The following is an 18,414-nucleotide window of genomic DNA, read 5'->3' as shown; positions in this document are numbered from 1 at the left end:
TTAATGGTCTTCGGCACCAGGCCGAGACTGACTGACTGTCTGTCTGTCTGTCTGTCTCTCTCTCTCTCTCTCTCTCTCTCTCTCTCTCTCTCTCTCTCTCTCTCTCTCTCTCTCTCTCTCTCTCTCTCTCTCTCTCTCTCTCTCTCTCTCTCTCTCTCTCTCTCTCTCTCTCTCTCTCTCTCTCTCTCTCTCTCTCTCTCTCTCTCTCTCTCTCTCTCTCTCTCTCTCTCTCTCTCTCTCTCTCTCTCTCTTACACAGAGTTTGACAGCGTTAGGTTAAGGATCCCGAGCTTTATCGACAAGCTATTGACAAGTTAAGGATTCCTAACTTTATTGACAAGCTAAGAGCTGTTACCTACATCAGCTAATTTGAAAGCATTTTTATTGTTATGAAACATATAAGTAGGGAACAGGATGAAGTTGGAGCCATCTGTGGGCCAGCATTTTCATCTGATCAACTGACTTTATCTCGTTGACATCATAATGCTGTACGAATGTGTTCTAGACTCGAGTCATCCTGGGAATAAATGATCTCAGATGAAGTGATGTTCTGGAGAAGGGCACACCCAGAGTGAAGTTGCTGCTTTCTGCCCGTCTTGTGGTATAGAAGCTTGCTTCCCGCTGTCCTCGAAGTGGAGCCAAGTGTGGTACTTTGACAATGTTAGCCTTGTACATAACAGTAAGGCCACCCACATCCCTCCTGTGTCGAAGGCTCTGCTGAAATGACAGGTCTATCCAGGATGGATCCAGGCGAGAGATGAGACGTCTTGTTCTGTTCTCTACTCTGTCAAGCACTCACAGATGAGATGGGGGGGGGGGGCAGGCAAACCAAGAAAGTGGAGCATACTCCAGATGTGAGCATACTTGTGCCTCATACAGAATACTGCAACCCTTTCTCATTCTCTTTCTTCCACTCTTTCTCTTTACTTCTGCCCCTCCTCCCCTCTTCTTCTATCCCTTTCTCTTCCTCCCTCTCCCCCTCCCTCTCCCTCTCCCTCTCCCTCTCCCTCTCCCTCTCCCTCTCCCTCTCCCTCTCCCTCTCCCTCTCCTCTCTCCCTCTCCCTCTCCCTCCCTCCGTCCCTCCCTCCCTCCCTCCCTCCCTCCCTCCCTCCCTCCCTCCCTCCCTCCCTCCCTCCCTCCCTCCCTCCCCTCCCTCCCTCCCTCCCTCCCTCCCTCTCACATTTTTAAACTAACACTGAAGGGTTCTACAGAAATATGAATGAGGGATCCCTTCACATAAGTTAGGTATTAAGAGCTGTTATCGTGCCTCAACTCACTGCAAAGTCTGTGCCTTGCAACATCTATGTCTTAGTGATTTTTTTATCAGTGGGGAATTTATTGCATACTTAGCAAAGCTCTTGCTGGGGGCAGAGTGAAGCTAAATTGTCGCGGTTTATGAATCGTTAAATCCCCGCTGGTCATCCAGGGCAAGAAGTGCTGAAGTCTCGACCCTTCAGTCTCCTAACTAGCTATACAGTAAGGGACTCTCCAGTCTCCTGATTAGCTATGCAGTAAGGGGCCCTCCGGTCTCTTAACTAGCTATACAAAATGGGTCTCTCTAGTCTCCTGACTAGCCATATGAGGCCTGGTTACAGACCGGGCAGCAGGAGCGTCAACCCCCGACACCCTCTCCAGATATATTCCAGGTATATTGTAAGGGACCTTCCAGTCTCCTGACTAGTTGAACTAAGGGACCCTGCAATCTATTGACTAGTTATACAGTAAGGGGCCCTCCGTACCCGCTTGAACTGGTCATGAAGAGCAAGATATCTTACAGTGGTGAGCTTGGAATCGTGGAGATCCGGTTACAAGCAGAGGCAACATTACAAACCGGAATGCGAGAGTGAGGAAAAGACAGATCACGATTCACTCTCAGATTCTTCTCAGAAAAGAAACTTCATCCTAAGGACATGTTAATCCTCAAATTTGATTTTGTAGCTGTTGTTGTGGGTGCATCACTGGCTCCTCGGAGAAGTGTCTTAGAGAAGAATGCTTCCATTAGAACTACCGTAACCAGACTCGTAACAGTTTAAAGACCGGACCGTAACGCCGTGTGATACACAACAACAATACAATTACGAAAGAGCAGATTGTATCTCTGTATATATATATATATATATATATATATATATACACACCGAGCCGAGTGTCTGTTGCTATATATACACCAACAGATGTGAATCCGTCAGTGTTTAGGAATTAGTCAGCGCACAGGTAATTCGTCGACTCAACGACCGTCGCACAGTCGGCAGGCATAATACACAGCATATCAGACAACGTCTCATAAAATGTTTTGCAGACATTCAGTCATCACTTTGAAGCAAGAACCAGATGTGTCTTAATAATACAGGACGTCACTCGACTGCCTTGCCATATTCACCTAGTGATTCTCTATCTTCACAGACATTTCTTATTGAGAATATTGCCTTCGTTGTTGAAATCTGCCTTTCTGTCTGCTTTTCTCTTACTCTCTCTCTCTCTCTCTCTCTCTCTCTCTCTCTCTCTCTCTCTCTCTCTCTCTCTCTCTCTCTCTCTCTCTCTCTCTCTCTCTCTATCTATCTATCTATTTATCTATCTTTGATTCACATACATATAAATGATAGAAATGCAGCAGTAACGACAGGCGGTAGCAGCCCAGGGCTGCAAAGGTTCGTTGCTGCTCAATTACCTTCACACACACACACACACACACACACACACACACACACACACACACACACACACACACACACACACACACACACACACACACACACACACACACATACATACACACACACACACACACACATACACACACACACACACACACACACACACACATACACACACACACACACACACACACACACACACACACACACATACACACACACGCACACACACACACACACACACACACACACACACACACACACACACACACACACACACACACACACACACACACACACACAGGTGAACGACCAGCCCTGGAAAGGCCGTCTGGTAGATCCTGAAATGCCACCTATGTTTTTACTTATTTTTTTTTTTAAATAATAAAAGATTCCACTAGCATGATTTTTTTTTTATTATTCAAGTATCGCTTTCTCGCTCGCAAGTGTTTTTGTCTTTTAATATCTTCGTGCAATGTGAAAAAGAAATCCGTTGAACAATACTGATTTGTTGCCTTAATCAATGGCTTTCTTGGCATTTTTCACCTAATGGTACAATTCACAAATAACCCGCACATAGAAGAGAGGAGCTTACGACGACGTTTCGGTCCGTCTTGGACCATTTACAAAATCACACAAACGAAAAGGAGAGAAGGAGGGGTATATATATAGGCTGGAGGTGGTAGTACTAGTAGTAGTAGTGAACTACTAGTAATACCACCTCTTACCTATATATACTCCCTCCTTCTCTCTTTTTTGTTAGTGTGATTTTGTAAATGGTCCAAGACGGACCGAAACGTCGTCGTGAGCTCCTCTCTTCTATGTGCAGGTTATTTGTGTCTGCCTCTATCGCTTCGGCGAAGTTTTGCTCCCAGATAGATATAATTTATAAGTTCAGAGTTTCGTTGATAAATTAGACACATGTGCAACTCTTGGGTATCAAGTTTCTCCTGTGTATGGACTGATGAAGCCACTGTGTGGCGAAACGTTTCCTTAATAGATACCCAAGAGTTGCACATGTGTCTAATTTATCAACGTGTCGGTTCTGTGAACCATTCATCTACAATTCAGAGTTTCGTAACTGGTATTTCGACTATCATCATTATAATTTTTTTTCCAGTATTGCAAATCTCGTAGATAATATCGTTAATAAAGAAATAAATGTAAACATGGATTTGTGGGGGGACTTTGAGGCGCCGCTGTAACACCTGTGTTGCCCACGCTATTGTTTATAACAGATATTGATGAAGCATTAGACACTTGTGTAACGTTTGGGTATCTTTATTATGGAAACGTTTCGCCAACCAGTGGCTTCCTCAGTCCAGGACAAAGCGGAATGGCTGAAGATCAGAAGGAGTTTGAGGTACTCCGTCCCTCAGCCTGGAGTCGTTATGATAAATCCGTCAACCTTATCAACATCACATCGACTCCAGGCTGAGGGACGGAGTACCTCAAACTCCTAAGCTTCACTTCTTCTCTGTATTGGACCGAGGAAACCACTGATTGGCAAAACGTCACCACAATAAAGACCCCCAAGTGTTACACTGGCGTCTAATTCATCATCCTGTCGACTCTGAACCATTTATCTACATAATAGATTTTGTAAAAAGGCCACAACCAGCACGTAAATATTGGAAGTTTACCATGGTGACAGGTGCGACCCAGTGAAAGTTTTTCTTTCCGCCCAGCCTCTTAAAAAACTGACAGTATTTCACTGTTACTAAGTCAACTAAGTCAATCAATTAAATGACTGTTAAACGAATCTTAAACGGTAATTGTATGACACTGACGTGTCTGCTGCGCCTGACGGGTGTCTGCTTACTGCTCGAGCGTCAGAACCTTTCATCGACTTCATATTTCGTTTATCGCCGTTGTGTCATAATTGCTTAAATTTTATTGACAGAGGACAAACTAACCTGACCAACCCTAATCTAACCTAACTACGTCTAATCTAACCTAATACCGAAGCTGGAGCACTCTACAAATAACTCAAGCTTAGGAGATGGAAACTAGTGACGTTTCAGACCGACTCGGACCACCGACAAGTCACTGACGAAATTCGTACAATAGGAACGCTTGTAAAGGTGAGCAGATGGATATTTAACTTTCTTATAAATAGAATCCAAAGAGTAATAGTAAATAGAGTGAAATCTCATGGGCTGCAACAGTGAAATTTTGTCCCCTAAGGGACGGCACTCGCCCCACTTTTCTGATTCTCATGTCTGACATAGACAGGGACATCAGACATAGCACTGTATCATGTTTTACAGACGATACTAGAATTTGTATGAAAGTGGCATCCATGGAAGGCACAGCGAGCTTACTAACTGATAATGAACCAAGATTTCCGCTTGACTACTGGATAAATTACGGAAAATGCAGTGTGGTCACACCAAACGCTCAGTTTGAGAGCCTGAACGTATAACAGACGACCTCACGCGATGCACTTAAGAATGCATGACAGGCAGCAGCATACCTCATGACTGGAACACCTCCGGCAGTGGTGTTACCATAACAAAGGCTCTTCGTCAGCGCCACCTTCAGTGGATGGTGGTAGGCGTATGAGAGATACGCGAGTATTGTTAATTCCTACACCTACAATCGATCGAGGACCTTTCAACGGCCTTGCTGTCGTTGAAGTGCTCGTAATTCAGGGAATAAGAGCTCCTCTTTCTTTGGATTGAACCTGATTGCTGAATAATAATAATAATAATAATAATAATAATAATAATAATAATAATAATAATAATAATTATAATCATCATCATTCCAGCACATCATCAGGTCTTTTGTTCGTGACGTTCAGTCTTATTCATCAATCGAATTCATCAGTTTTATTCATCAGACTAGCTCTCCCTACACAAGTGAGATTCAGGAACATCAGCTTCACAAGAAACGCTTCAGAGGATTCGGCAAGAAGCATCTCTGATATTATTCAGAGTGGACACGCAATGCTTCGTCTGTCGCGAGAACATAACAAAAACTTCACAGGCTGGTGTGTGAGGGTGGTTTTACATGCAGTAAACATTATTATCCCTCATTCAGTGTCTCCGAGCGCTGGACACATCTGACTGGAACTGGAACGCCACCAAAACACTATCGTACACATACGCCTGTTTGGTGCATTCACGGAAAATACACATGTATAGCACACGAATGTGTGTGTGTGTGTGTGTGTATCCTCATCAATGTACATTTATATTTATGAGTATGTACATGTTCACATACAAATCTGTGCCCACACTGTGGATTTTCCCATTATTACAACTTCCATATAGAATAAGATAACAACACTGTCTTGGTTCTCATCGTCTTTTTTAACCAAACGCAGTTTTTTTTATTATTAAATTTTCATGAAAATGTTGAAATCCCATAAAAACTTTAAGACACATGTGCGACAGTTATGTATCTTTGTTGTTGGAACTTTTCGTATTCACGGTAAGCTTATTCAGTCAGATACGGAGGTGGTTAAATATGGAGTCAGCAGTAGTAGTGGCGAGGTAAAGTTGATGTCAGTATACCTTGAAACAGTCTCATGAGTGAGACTGTTTTACATATGTCTTACTCATGAGTGTGTGTGTGGGGGGGGGGGAGGGTATCTACCAGGATAATTAGGAGGAACTTCACCAGAAAAGGAAAACATGGGGGGTATTCAAAGTCACATCCTAGCATCTCTGAATGTGACACACTCCATCTAACGTGAGTACTGACTTCGGCGGCACCGGCAGCAGCGTCACCACCAGCGGTAACAGCGCCACTACCACCACCACCACCACCAGCACCACCACCACCACCACCACCACCACCACCACCACCACCAGCAACAATAACAATAACAACAGCAGCACCACCCCTTCAATAAGTCACAAGCTTCTTCCCTCCACCACCACCATTACGACCCTCACTACACTCCTGCAAGTAGTACTGCTACCACCACGACCACGACCACCACTGTTAGTGCAACTACAACTGCTACTAGTATTGTAAATACTACCACTACTAGTACTATCACAATTACTTTTAACTATACCACTAGTGCCCCTATTACTATTATTACTACTATCACTATTACCACTACTATTGCTACAACTATTATTACTGCTACTATTACTGATACTACTACTACTACTACTACTACTACTACTACTACTACTACTACTACTACTACTACTACTACTATTGTTTCTACTACTATTACTACTGCCACTACCTTTACTACTACGACTACTTCCATTGCTACTATTACCTCTACTACTGCAACTACTTATCTCGAAACTACTCGAAACTCGAGAAATGTCAGGAAGTGAAAACAGATGTAAATCTGCACAAGACGAATTATTAAGAAAAAAAAATGGCATAACAGAAACAATTTCTGTCCTTGGTCGAAATGTAATTATCATTTTGTTATTGTTAAAATATCGTAACATGATACAAAAACGTGCAGTGCAGCTGCTGTCACACTCAGACACTGTGTAACTAATTATTTAGCGAAGTCCGTCAATATGCATATTCTGATCGTCAATAAGCTGGTCTGTTCGTTAGTTACCAGTTGTCAAAGGGTCTTGTCAAGAGACACTTGGCCTGCTTTGTGGTGTGTGTGTGTGTGTGTGTGTGTGTGTGTGTGCACATATTTGTGGTTGCAGGGGACGAGTCTCAGCTCCTGACCCCACCTCTCCGCTGGATGCCTCTGAGACAGGCTTTCCTGGCTACTTGAGCCATATACGAGTAATACCTATTCTTAAAGCTATGTATGGATTCTGCCTCTACCATTTGGGTGTTCAGATTGTTCCACTTCCTGACCACTCTAAAGCTAAATAAGTATTTCCTGACATCCTTGTTATTTTTTACCTTCCAAATGTGCCCTTCTGTACATTACAGATTCGCCCTGTCCACCCTGTCAATTCCCATTAATATTTTGTACGTTGTAATCATGTCACCACTGGTTTTTCTGTCCTCTTGTGTCATCAGGCTTAGCTCCTCTAATCTTTCCTCTTAGTTCATACCCTCGGCTCTGGGACTAGTCTCATAGAAAAACCTTTGTATTTTTTCAGCTTCTTAACAAGATTTATAAGATGTGGGTTCCATACTCCAGAATGGACCTGATTTACCCTATGTATAGGATGGTAAATGACACCTTGTTGAAGTTCCTGTAAGAGACACACCAAGTAAATACTGCAATACCAAGTAAATACTGTATCTTAAAGTAGAGAAACTACGACACTAAAGCCGGAGTACGACCTTGAGGCAGAAGAGATACGACCTCAGATCACAAGAACGACGATCTTACAGCACAGGGACTACGATATTTATTTTATTGCACAGATTAATTTTGCAGGCTGAGCTAATACTCAATCTCAGCTCAATTCAAAGCCCAGCTCTATCCAAGGTATACTACCACCCCCAAGATGCGACCCATAACATTAGACTGACACCCAAGTACCTACTTACAGCTGGGTGAGCAGGAGCAGCAGGTGTGATGAAACCTACCCAACGTTTCCGCCCGAGACAGGGATCGAGCCACGGGCTCCCCCTCAGTATGTGAGCGAGTGCGCTACCTACCGAGCCACGAGGCAAACATCTTAGAGCAGAGGAGTGACGACCTTAGAGCACAGGTGAGACAAGGATGCCTGGCAAACGCCTCCATAAGAAAGCTCTCTTCTTTCGTAGCAGTTTCCCAATTAGTCAAGAAAACGTATTTTGGCAGTGTAAGTTTTGTTGCTGAAGTTTGAAGAGGAGATATCAGGGACACCCCTGATACACACACACACACACACACACACACACACACACACACACACACACACACACACACACACACACACAAGCAAACACACGCACATACTAGAGAAAGTGCAAAAGTTTGCAACAAAACTAGTCCCGGAGCTAAGGGGTATGTCGTACGAGGAGAGGTTAAGGGAAATCGAGCTGACGACACTAGAGGACAGGAGAGATGGGGAGGATATGATAACGACATATAAAATACTGAGAGGAATCAGCAAGGTGGACAGAGACAGGATGTTCCAGAGATGGGACACAGCAACAAGGGGTCACAGTTGGAAGTTGAAGACTCAAATGAATCACATGGGTGTTAGGAAGTATTTTTTCAGTCACAGAGTTGTCAGGAAGTTGAATAGTCTGGGAAGTGATATAGCGGAGGCAAGAACCATGCATAGCATTCAGAAGAGGTATGATAAAGCTCATGGAGCAGGAAGAGTGACCTAGTGGCGGCCAGTGGCTATGACTCGGCCCTTTGCAACCACAACTGAGTACACACAGCAGTAGCGACCAGCGAAGAGGCGTGGGCAGAAGCTGTGAATCGACCCCCGCAACCACAAACAGGTGAATACACACATACGTACAGGGAAAAGAGGGCAGAGGGACGGGCAAGAAAAGACCAAAGAAAGGGAAACTGACGATGAATTTTGAAGCACACGAAATCAATTACGATACGTGTTCCTGATAATTTCACAGCAGCACGAAAATAAACGACAGACAATTACCATTGAACAAAGAGAAAGAAACAGTGTTATTACGACTGTCACGTGGCTTTATTCCTATTGAGGAAGCTGTGATATGAGATAGTGATACGTTTGGGAGAGTCATAACTTGTGGAAGTGAGTTATAACTTGCGGAAGTGAATTATAACTTGTGAAAGTGATTTATAACTCGTGGAAGTGAGTTATAGCTTGTGGAAGTGATTTATAACTCGTGGAAGTGAGTTATAGCTTGTGGAAGTGAGTTATAACTTGTGGAAGTGAGTTATAGCTTGTGGAAGTGAGTTATAACTTGTGAAAGTGATTTATAACTCGTGGAAGTGAGTTATAACTTGTGGAAGTGAGTTATAACTTGTGAAAGTGAGTTATAACTTGTGGAAGTGAATTATAACTTGTGGAAGTGAGTTATAACTTGTGGAATTGAGTTATAACTTGTGGAAGTGAGTTATAACTTGTGGAAGTGAGTTATAACTTGTGGAAGTGAGTTATAACTTGTGGAAGTGAATTATAACTTGTGGAAGTGAGTTATAGCTTGTGGAAGTGAATTATAACTTGTGGAAGTGAGTTATAGCTTTTGGAAGTGAGTTATAACTTGTGGAAGTGAGTTATAACTTGTGGAAGTGAGTTATAACTTGTGGAAGTGAGTTATAACTTGTGAAAGTGAGTTATAACTTGTGGAAGTGAGTTATAACTTGTGGAAGTGAGTTATAACTTGTGGAAGTGAGTTATAACTTGTGGAAGTGAGTTATAACTTGTGGAAGTGAGTTATAACTTGTGGAAGTGAGTCATAACTTGTGGAAGTGAGTCATAACTTGTGGAAGTGAGTCATAACTTGTGGAAGTGAGTCATAACTTGTGGAAGTGAGTCATAACTTGTGGAAGTGAGTTATAACTTGTGGAAGTGAGTCATAACTTGTGAAAGTGAGTCATAACTTGTGGAAGTGAGTCATAACTTGTGGAAGTGAGTTATAACTTGTGGAAGTGAGTTATAACTTGTGGAAGTGAGTTATAACTTGTGGAAGTGAGTTATAACTTGTGAAAGTGAGTTATAACATAACTTGTGGAAGTGAGTCATAACTTGTGGAAGTGAGTTATAACTTGTGGAAGTGAGTTATAACTTGTGAAAGTGAGTCATAACTTGTGGAAGTGAGTCATAGCTTGTGGAAGTGAGTTATAACTTGTGGAAGTGAGTTATAACTTGTGAAAGTGAGTCATAACTTGTGGAAGTGAGTCATAGCTTGTGGAAGTGAGTTATAACTTGTGGAAGTGAGTCATAACTTGTGGAAGTGAGTTATAACTTGTGGAAATTGGGAATAACTCTATAAATATTAAAAATTTCATTACTTTCTATTCTCGCCTTAAAATCTTTTCTTGGTCATAGTTTACAACTTTTATCCCTTTTGTCTATACTCCGTCTCTGGTCTTCTTATTTTTGCCTTCCTGGATGTCCCTGACTTTCGCAATTGCTATGGCTGAATACCACGAGCCTAACAATTCTTGACAATTCCGTAAGTCTATTCTACTCACTTTCTTGCCTTTTCCTGTTCTCTCCACGTTTTATTCTCATTATTCTACCAGCCAACATGAGTCAAACTCTGATATTCATGAATGTTTTCTAGTCAATGTTTATATTAGTTTTTTTTATACATCTGTATGCTTACAAATTTGTGTGTTAATATTTTTTTTAGAAAGGGAATGAGATTCGAACCCTTGTCCTGGTAATTCTAAAATTGTTAAGCCTTTGTGGTAACGACAGTGCGTCTTCCAGCCTTGTTTACCTCTTATAATTTCCTTTCATTTGCGATTGGTGCTGTTACGTCGATTTGTTGACGTTACCGATTTGAGGTTAATGAGGTCGAGTTTTAGTCTTTGTATTTACGTTTGAATTGGTGTTTATGTGTGTGTGTTTGTGTATATGTGTACTTACCTACCTGGGCCCCACCTCTCAACTTTCCACTTGCGGGAGTTATTACCACTAGTCTCGTGGGGCCTGACTTATCTGCTCTAAAAGACTCTCGTACCCGTGTGTATGTTAGTTACCATTTTGTCCTAGGCACATGTCGATTGGACACTAGGCCTGTTGTATATGCTGTATTCACCTAATTGTGGTTGCAGGGGTCGAGACTCAGCTCCTGGCCCCGCCTCTTCACTGATCGCTACTTGGTCCTGTCTCTCTCTCTCTCTCTCTCTCTCTCTCTCTCTCTCTCTCTCTCTCTCTCTCTCTCTCTCTCTCTCTCTGCTTCCTGAGCTTTGTCATACCTCGTCTTAAAGCTATGTATGGTTCCTGCCTCCACTACATCACCTGCAAGGCTATTCCACTTCCTGACGACTCTATGACTGAAGAAATACTCCCTAACATCCCTGTGACTCGTCTGAGTCTTCAGCTTCCAATTGTGACCACTTGTTTCTGTGTCTCCTCTCTGGAACATCCTGTCTCGGTCCACCTTATCTATTCCCCGAAGTATCTTGTATGTCGTTTTCAGGTCTCCCCTGACCCTTCTGTCCTCCAGTGTCGTCAGTCCGATTTCCCTCAACCTTTCATCGTACGACATTCCCCTGAGCTCTGGAACTAGCCTTGTTGCAAACCTTTGCACTTTCTCTAACTTCTTGACGTGCTTGACCAGGTGTGGGTTCCAAACTGGTGCTGCATACTCTAGTATGGGCCTAACGTACACAGTGTACAGTGTCTAGAGTGATTCCTTATTAAGGTATCGGAACGCTATTCTCAGGTTTGCTAGGCGCCCGCATGCTGCAGCAGTTATCTGGTTGATGTGTGCCTCCGGAGATGTGCTCGGTGTTATGACCACCCCAAGATCTTTCTCCTTGAGTGAAGTCTGTAGTCTTTGTTCACCTAGCCTATACTCTGTCTGCGGTCTTCTTTGCCCTTCCCCAATCTTCATGACTTTGTAGTTGGCAATGTGTGTGTGTGTGTGTATATATATATATATATGTGTGTGTGTGTGTGTGTGTGTGTGTGTGTGTGTGTGTGTGTGTGTGTGTGTGTGTGTGTGTGTGTGTGTGTGTGTCTGTCTGTCTGTCTGTCTGTCTTTCTCTCTGTCTGTATGTTTTTACATTCGTGCATTTAAACCTTTTTGCTCAAATGTGGGTGGAGAATATTCTTCCATTTTTATGCTAATGCTGAGCGGATTGTGTTGTCTTTGCATAGTCCACAACGAGCTTGCTACGCCAGGGTGAGAGAGGTTAGTGTGAGTCAGACACTCTTATCACCTCCACAGAGAAACATTTAAGTTGAATAAACCTTTACTAAGTTCACCAGGTAACTTAAAACACTGCACCATTATATATATTGTTTTTGTGATTGTATATATATTTCGTACATTAACTTCTATTTTTTGTCGCTTGTATTTATGTGAATGTTTTTCCCGTGTGGGTGTATATGTAAAGTGGAAATTCAGTGTCACGGTATTGGAACAATTGTAATAAACAGCAGTAGGTCTGCTTTAATAGCACTGGATCCCCTGTATCAGTGTTAGATCCTTTGTAAAAGCACTGGGAAATCTGTAAGAGCGTTAAAAATTCTACTGAAGCATTAAAGACATTCTGTGGGAGCATTAGAATTTCTATAATATTGGCATCTCTAAAAGAGCTGGAGTTTCTGTAAAATAACGGAAACCTCTGTAACAGCGTTGGAACATGTCCGACAGCATCAAAACTCTGCAGTAATACTGAACCTATACAACAAAATTTTGAGTCTCGGTAACATTATTGGAACATCTCTGAGAACATTGGAACAGCCAGAAGAACTTGACGAAAACGTCCCGGAAGATATATGTTGGCTTCGCGTAAAGTCACTCGACCCTGGTACGTCTTTAGTAAAATTAAATCCCATATTTTTGGCACCAGCAATAAAGGGACAATGAGGAATGTGGACGAGGCTCTTCCGCAAAAAAATCCGGGAATTAACTAGTCAAAATGCAGTTTTTACAACAGTGATGGAAGATGATGAGAAAACCGCTTTTATATAATGGTTAAAATAGCCATGTTAAAATAGCCCAAAATAAAGGTCCAACTCGAGGGATGTGCTTTTTTCCTCCTGGGCTAATGGATAAGAGTCTTCTGCTTTACTCCCGTTAATGTTACACTTGTCAGAGGAGCAGTTTAAATTGATTATAATAATAATGTCAGAGGAGGAGCAGGCGAACCTTTCATTATTTTACAGTTATGTTCGGTACTGCGGGAAGACCGAAGCAGTGGTAAAAGAACAGTGCTTATGTAGCTCTTAAAACCTCCCGTAGGATCGTAAACGCCCTTGTTATTCCTTCATACAGTCCAGCTTCTCCTGATAAGATATTTTAGTAACGTGCTGGAACGTATTGTGTACGGGAGATTATCAGGCTACCCAGTAGTAACTGGGACATTACGTTCACATCAAGGTAGCTTTGGTATAGGGGCTACCCTGGATCCAATAGTCACATTAGAATTGATGATAAGATAAACTTTATTCTTAAACGTAACTATTTGATAGCGGTGTCTTTAGATATCGAGAATGCGTTTGATATGATATAGCCACAGTCTGATAGAAAATGGTGCGATACCTCAAGGATTGCCTGGACTTAAAGCTCCTCAGGTTGAGAATAGGTAACTTTGAGTCGTCGTCGTTCGAGATGAGAAACGGCATTCCGTAGGGTAGAGTGTTAAGCCTCATATTGTTCATTGTGATGAGAAACGATGTGTTTGAAAAAGTTCAGATATTATAGAATGTATTATATGCGGGAGATTAACTTATGAGGTCACACGCATTAAGTACAGGCGTCCTTGAGAGTACTTCAGTGGCGGTCTCAAAATTGAGGACCGAGTATTTAACTGGATTAAAGAAAATTCATTGTTTCTGCTAAGCACAGGGTATGTCGACCACCAGTCTCAAAGTTACATAGCACTACGCCTTCATCTGCAGACATGGTTACGAACCTCGGGATCCGGTAGATTAGATGATTACTGTGGGATCTGCATGTAACTTACTCCTGTCGAGCTAGCAGTCCACGTTTGCTTCTGCTTCTAACAGTTCCTCACTGAAGGTGGAGGGACAAGCAGGGACGCCGAGCGAAAAGAAACATCGCGTACTATGTTTTGACATGACACAATCACTGTTACAATATATGCGGGAGTTCTTGTTGGCCTCGGCAAGGAGTGCCACCTTCAGAAGTTGGACTTCAGGCAGTGGTAGGAGCACTTGCACCCACGCACTGGAATCAATTAGAAGTTGAGGCTAACGTTTTCCCTCCTACATGACATCGGCAACTACTGGGAACTGTTACCCACTCCAGTCGGTGACGAGATAGAGGGAAACAATGGAACGGATGGGGTGGCGGCCTGGCAACTTGAAATATACCTCTGCGGGAAGGCTACTTCAAACAGATTTTCCAGTCGTACGTTTCTCTCAGCGTGGGAACGTAAGCAAAAAGGAGGAGGTAAACCCAGACCTTAGCACTGTACACAGATGAGTCTGGATGCTGGAAAATAACATGTGCCTTTGTTGATAAAAACAGATATTATAAAGGAAACCAGTTACCTCGGTACTCGTTGATTTATAGTGCTGATGAACCACTCGAGGTTCAGTATTTGTTGCAATTTCTTGAGTGCGCTGTAGAATGTAATATTCAAAGTACAAACATCATTTCGTGTTACGCTTTAGAGTACCAGGAGAGTGAGTGGACATCGGGAAGTATTGGTGTGAGTACCAAGCTATGTTCTTATAACAGTAAACGTGCAAGCACATTAAAGAGCAATAGTAGCAATAATAACGGAGGTTACACTCAGCCATCTTCGGAGTTGTCAGTAACTTAGCGTAAAGAAGAGGCATGCAGCCAGCCCTTATATGCAGCTGGAGGTGATGCCATAGGTGAGCGTGGCCGGTGGCCCTTATGCCTCTGCTCTTAGTTCAGGGACTGACCAACGCAAGTAGAGGAGAGTCTCTCACATTCCGTATTTGAAACACTCGGCAGAAAGGTAAGATATACAACAGGTATGGCAGGAGACAGAATAAAACACTATCTGCCTGTTGGAAATCAAATCGGTAATTATAGAAAGGGATTAATGCTTGAGTAAGTCACACAGTGCTGAGGTGTGGATCAGCAAGTCAGAGTTAAGCTATACTCGGATTGTGCCGATTTGTGTAATATGTGACACAGTAGTGTTGTCTTCTCATTTCTTGTTCCATTTCCACAAATATTAAGTATTTCAAGGACTATTATGGACTCGTACAGGATCCTGAGACATCACAATACTGACGATCTATTTGCCCACAGTAGAACATATGATTTCTTGTGACAGTGGAACGGGGGTTTCCTCTGATTGCTCAATGAAATATTCTAACCTCTGTTTGTGGTGGACGTAGAGAGCTGTAAGAGCCATGATTGAGCCTTGTGTAAGGTGGGGAAGGTGCAATTGTATATACGCACAACACTTTATTAAACTAAAAATACACGGAAGTTAAAAGCCAAGATTTTAAAGCAACTTAAACAAAAAAAAAGCATTGAAACTTCTATAACAGCACTGGGACGTATATAACATTACTGACCCTCTATATTACTACACCGGAACCTCCATAATAATTGCATTGGAACCCCTTTAACAACGCTGGCACTTCTCTATCATATCTCAGATCTGTTGTAGTGCTACGCTCTTATATTCCTGCCATAGCCCTGGAACCCTTGTAGCAGCAGTAGAACCTCATTAACAGAATTAGAACCTCTGCACTAAGAGACTGAATTCCAGCTACCTGGAACGCAGCTCATAGATATTCATTTACATGTACATTTAAAATGTTAATAAAAAAGGGCCCCACATGAACAAATATGTCCTTTCTTTTTATGTCTCCAGTTATTTACGTGGTTCTCATTAAATCAAGCTGAGTTAGAGCAGCCTTCAGTTTGCGAAGTTGTAAGAGTATTTACCTAGCGGAATAAATGTTTTTTGAGGCATAATGAGACGTGTTCTGCCAATGTAATTAATCATAATTTGGGTCAGCGAGTGTGCTGGCAGAGGTGTACTCAGAGGGCTGTACTCAGAGGGTTGTACTCAGAGGGTTGTACTCAGAGGGTTTTACTCATAAGGTTGTATTCCCCAAGTTATGCTCATCAAGTTGTGTTTGACGGGGTCGAGAAATGTCTCCTGTCAGAATAACCACTGTGACAACAATAGCGAAATTTTAAGGGCTTTCGTGACTTCTCACATTATCAAGGAATTATAAAAATATAAGGTTAACAGGAAAGCATATAAGGACGAGACTACACCTCGCTGCCCCCCTCCAACAACACCTGACTTTTTATGATGATGTAGGTAAGTAGTTAGTGTAATTTCTCTGTATGTCCCCTTATTGAATCCTTTGTAAAGTGCCTGACTCGCCTGTTTTGTATATACACGGGAAGATTTTCTACGTTGTGATTACATCCCCTTTTTATTTTCGGTCCTTCTTTGAAACCCTACTTTCTGCAGTCTCATTATCCCGTTTTGTGATCTTTGAAATTCTTCTTCAACTCTCGTCATCTCACCTTGCTCCTCACGAGAGCGCAGCATCCTCACAGGTGATCTCTGTCGCTACCATAATATCCTCACCATCACTTGGTTAACATCAAAAGAGGTGAGATTATTGTAATACATCTGATCGACGGCCTGGTTGTGAGCCACGAGAGAGAGAGAGAGAGAGAGAGAGAGAGAGAGAGAGAGAGAGAGAGAGAGAGGAGGTGAGGCGGCTGGGAGATGAAAGATGACGAAGGTGAAAGATGTTGAAGGCGAATGGTGAACAGGCGATGATGATTCCTAGAAGAGGGGAAGTGAGTGGAAGAGATAGTGGGGGAAATGGGATGCCGGTGAGGTGAGAGGGGGATACAAGGGGAGGATGAATGATTACATTAAGGGTAGTGAGAGTTGTGTCTGTGTATGGGAAGCGGCAGACTCGTATGTGTCATTAAGCAGTTCAGCGCTAGGAGTAGTGGGGTTCGATCCTCCGTCTGGTAAACGAGCCGAAAACACTATCCTCCTCGCCAAAGCCTATAAGAGGGGGTTTTCAGCCGGTACATTGGTTGAAGCCCCGGCTGTGAATCTCTGAAAGGGTCCCATAACCATAGACGTTTTCATTTTTATTTTTTATCTGATTTTTGTTAATTTCAACTATTTTTAGTTTATTTAGAAAAATAATTATGTAAAATTCACATATACTGGGGTCCTCAGCCTCCGCCCAGGAGCTCCACAGCAGTTTTGTTCCCCCTTGCAATATTCCTCTTGGAGGCTCTGCCTCTCGCAACCAGACGTCCCTCCCTTCCTCCCTCCCTTCCTTCCTCCCTCTCTCCCCCCTTCCTCTCTCTCTCTCTCTTTTTTTTAACACAGGGTTTGACAAGGTTAGGATAAGGATCCCTAGCTTTATTGACAAACTATTTACAGATTAAGGATTCTCTCTCTCTCTCTTTTTTTTTTTTTTTTTTTTTTTTTTTACACAGGGTTTGACAAGGTTAAGGATCCCTAGCTTTATTGACAGCTATATTACAGGTTAAGGATTCCTAACTTTATTGGCAAGCTAAGAGCTGTTACCTACATCAGCTCATTTGAAAGCATTTTTATTGTTATGAGACATACAAGTAGGGAACAGGATGAAGTTGGAGCCATCTGTGGGCCAGCATTTTCATTTGATCAACTGACTTTATCTCGTTGACATCATTATGCTGTACGAATGTGTTCCATACTCGAGTCATCCTGGGTATGTATGATCTCAGATGGAGTGATGTTCTGGAGAAGGGTACAGCCAGAGTGAAGTTGCTGCTTTCTGCCCATCTTGTGGCATAAAAGCTTGTTTCACGCTGTCCTCGAAGTGGATCCAAGTGTGGTATTTTGACAATATTGGCCTTGTACATAACAGTAAGGCCACCCACATCCCTCCTATGTTGAAGGCTCTGCTGAAATGACAGATCTATCCAGGATGGGTCCAGGCGAAAGATGAGACGTCTTGCTCTGTTCTCTACTCTGTCAAGCAGTCGCAGATGAGAGGGGGGGGGCAGGCAAACCAAGAAAGTGGAGCATACTCAAGGTGTGAGCGTACTTGTGCCTCGTACAGGATCTTGCAACCCCTACTGTCAAGCAGATGCGAGATACGGCGAAGTGCTGTAAGCTTCCTGGCTGCCTTGTTTGCAAGATTTACAACATGGTTCTTCATGGTTAGTTTGGAGTCAAATTTCACCCCAAGGATATCAACTTCTTCTCCAGGTGCCAACATCCTCCCATTCATCCTTACTACTGCACCAGCATTACCATCATG

This window comes from Cherax quadricarinatus, chromosome 5 (genome assembly GCF_038502225.1).
Source record: "Cherax quadricarinatus isolate ZL_2023a chromosome 5, ASM3850222v1, whole genome shotgun sequence".
NCBI lineage: Eukaryota > Metazoa > Arthropoda > Malacostraca > Decapoda > Parastacidae > Cherax > Cherax quadricarinatus.
Note: the sequence above shows the minus strand (reverse complement) of the source record.